A 3,376-nucleotide genomic window follows, 5' to 3' on the forward strand; every position below is an offset into this window, starting at 1 on the left:
CTCATTTTTGGTCACAGCGTACAGTAGTAGATCAGTAACCTCTGTTTATCGTGATAACCTTTAATTATTTTCCAGTACTTTTTTAAATGATAAAACACATTGTCTCGCCAGTTTTGCTAAAGATACGGTTTTAGTGTTTACGCATAAATTTGTAAGCCGTAGGTTTAAATCTCGTGGTCTTATTTTCTGCATTTTCATCGTAAGGGAAGGCGCTCGTTTGCGATTTACGCGCTGAATATTGTAAGCAGAGGAGCCTTAAGGCACAGCCTCGCCTTAACACCATCGTTTGCATTGTCATTGTCATCCAGAAAAGCAGTCGTAAGAAAATGAATCTGTGGCGGCTCCGAACATTAAAAAAACTATATCTAGACTGCAAATACATCCCAATCTTACTATCAACACGTTTTAAGACCCCTCTCCTTTCCACCGGTATACAAGCTAAGAGAGAAATATTGGAAATCCCATCTGAAGTAGCCCTCGTCTCACCTTCGGAGCTGTGAGCGATGGGGATCATAATTAAAAGGGGTACAGTTACTTTGAAAATGTGTATGTGATACTTAAATTTAAATAAAATAAAAAGATAAATTATATAACACAGACTGCTATCTATGTCCATGTGTTTAAGACGTATGAATCGGTTTTAAAACAGGCACACCCCTTTACTTCTCACAAATCCGACTGGAGTCTCAGTCCGTCGTCGCGATGAATTAGGAGCTCAGATGTAGGCTAAGTGATTGCAATTTACTTATTTAAAAGAACCACTTCAAATCAAAAGGGAGACATTTTGTAATGGTAGTTATCGTATTATAGTATACGATAACTGTATACGTAGTATACGTAATTGTAGATATACAGTACATAAAGGGTATGAATAGGTGTGAGCTTTTACTGTATATTTAATATTTTATCTGACCCACTTGTAGAAACCGCCTACTCAGATTTATTTAAGTGGTCTGCCACCATAAAGACAGAAAAATATAATGACACCCTGTTACATTAACTGTAAAATAAACGCCGTAACTGCGGCCATATGAAAATTTGGATAAAGATTATACAAACATCCTAAGGAGCTCTATGACATATGAGCGTCGTAATAATGGTTGGTGACCTGACGTAACAGTGCTCCCTGAATTACGTGATCTGTATATACCCAAATACAGATATATCACATAGGGAGATGCAGTCAAACATTGCATTGCTATCGTCGTGGTGAACTATTTCTCCGCTGTTTAAAACTTGTTTGGTAAGTGTCATCAAATATGCTTGTCAATTTGTAGCGAAATCGATATACTGTATCATAATCCTTCAGCTATCTATAATGTAGTGAAACGGCTAATTAATATTGATCAATTCCCTTATTCACAGTGACTTTTGCTCAAACCCCTGTTGCATAATGGGTTAATTTTATATAAAAAAACATTTATATCATAGATATAATACAAGCTTTGAAATGAAATAGCACATTTCCAGGTTTCAGTTAAACATTTTTAAAAAAGCTCATGACTTTAAGCATTCTGAACATTGAGAATGTTATTTGGGAAACAAATGTTTATTATAATGTTTATGTTTAGGATCTGTCTCCTACTGAGTCAGCATGCAGCATTCAACACCATTAGGTTTAATATTAAAAAGTTGTGTATTTCCTGAATTGTTTTTTTTTATTCTTTTCTATTAGACCATACTAGACTGTGCAGGATATCATTTATTTGCCATTTTTGCCTTTTCCAGATACCTGGGAAACAAAGCTCATATCTCATTTGCCAATGGAGCCCAGTCCTAAGCCTGGTGCTCTGTCCCCCTCCCCGAAGGACACAGACTCGAATCGACCCGCGCCCTTAAGGCAACAGGATCTGATCTCCACGTACTGCCCGCCTCCCAAGATACAGCTTCTGAAGGACACCTTCCAAGAGAAACTGATGCAGGAAAAGGAGAAAAAAATGATCGCCATGTACAATCGGCGGCAGGAGGCAGCTCTACAGAAGATGAGAAAATGTTTCCAATATGTCAAATACGCTGCGGAGAAGAAGATGGGGAACAGCTATCGCTTCCAAGCCCAACAGGGCCCCGAGAAGAACATTGTGGGGTATGATCGGTCTTACCCCCTGAAGCCTATGGGTAACAGGAAAGTCTCCGGCCCTGGTGAGGTTCGGGCTGTGGACCGCCCGGACGCACAGAGTGATTCCTTGTTTGCCCCCACCCCGCCTCAGGATGGTCATGAGAGGCCCTGCGAGAGGCCGGGCAGGAGGGGCTCAAGAGTACGCAAACCTAAGGACAGGACTGTCCTCCCCATGGTGGCGACCCCTCCAGGGCAATGCCCTTCTCATGCCAATGGGAAGGAGCACTTTCAGTTGCAAGAGGAGCTACGAAAAGTGGCCGAGGCAGAGGCCGCGCTGAAGGAGGAGCATCGCCGGAGAGAGGCCAGCCTGCAGGATGAGATGCGCCGGAAGGAGGCCATGATGAAGGACGAGATTCGCCAGAAGGAGGCCATGATGCAGGCGAAGCTCTTCAGAGCTCAGGAGGAGCTGAGGATGGTTCCGAGAGAGATGGAAGACTCCAGAGAGGTGGCCGGAAGGGAAAATAGAGGCGAGGCAGAGCGAGCTTTGCCCCAGAGGACCATGGGCCAACCACCGCTCTAAGGCCGTGCCTCTTCTGACCTGCAGAATGGAGAAGCAAAAAGCCTTCACTCCAAGGAAAGCCCTTCCTATCAGAGGAGACAACCTTGATTATGGTTCTCCAATGGAAGATGGCGGATGCGCAGAATCGCACTTTCCCTCTGCGCTTTCCCATCAGGAGAGACGTCAAGTGAGCCCTTGCAGCCGTGGGCTAGAAGACGTCCCCTGTGGAAGGAGAAAGTATCTCAAGAAAGCAAGGCTCCCTGAAAGCGACGTGTCAGCGGCACAGGCCGCGCAGGGCCACTTCAGAAATAAGACCACATGTCTGGATGAACAAACTCTGTCAGTGGAAAACAGATATTTGTCCCCTACAAGTCTGATGTGCCCTACCGCTGAGCAATTTCCATATGAGAATAGCCAGAGTGGAAACCCTCAGCTGGTGCCCTGTGAACTGTGTCACGGGAAGTTTGCTGTAGAGAGGCTGGAGAAACACAGCAAGATCTGCAAGAAGCTTCAGAATTCAAAGAGGAAGGTTTTTGACTCTTTCAAGCACAGGGCCAAGGGAACAGAACTGGAGACATACATCCATAAGAAGAAGGTTAAACCGCCAATCGTGGTAAGGGCTATCCTTAAACTCTTTCCAAGCTTCCCTTTTTTTCTCCTAGAGTCAGACTCAGCTTATAAATCAATGTAAACAATAAATAAGAGTTTTATGAAGTACTCTTCTGAAAAACTGCCGCAAAGGCACATTTGCCAGACAGAAT

This window comes from Lepisosteus oculatus, unplaced genomic scaffold, assembly GCF_040954835.1.
Source record: "Lepisosteus oculatus isolate fLepOcu1 unplaced genomic scaffold, fLepOcu1.hap2 HAP2_SCAFFOLD_44, whole genome shotgun sequence".
NCBI lineage: Eukaryota > Metazoa > Chordata > Actinopteri > Semionotiformes > Lepisosteidae > Lepisosteus > Lepisosteus oculatus.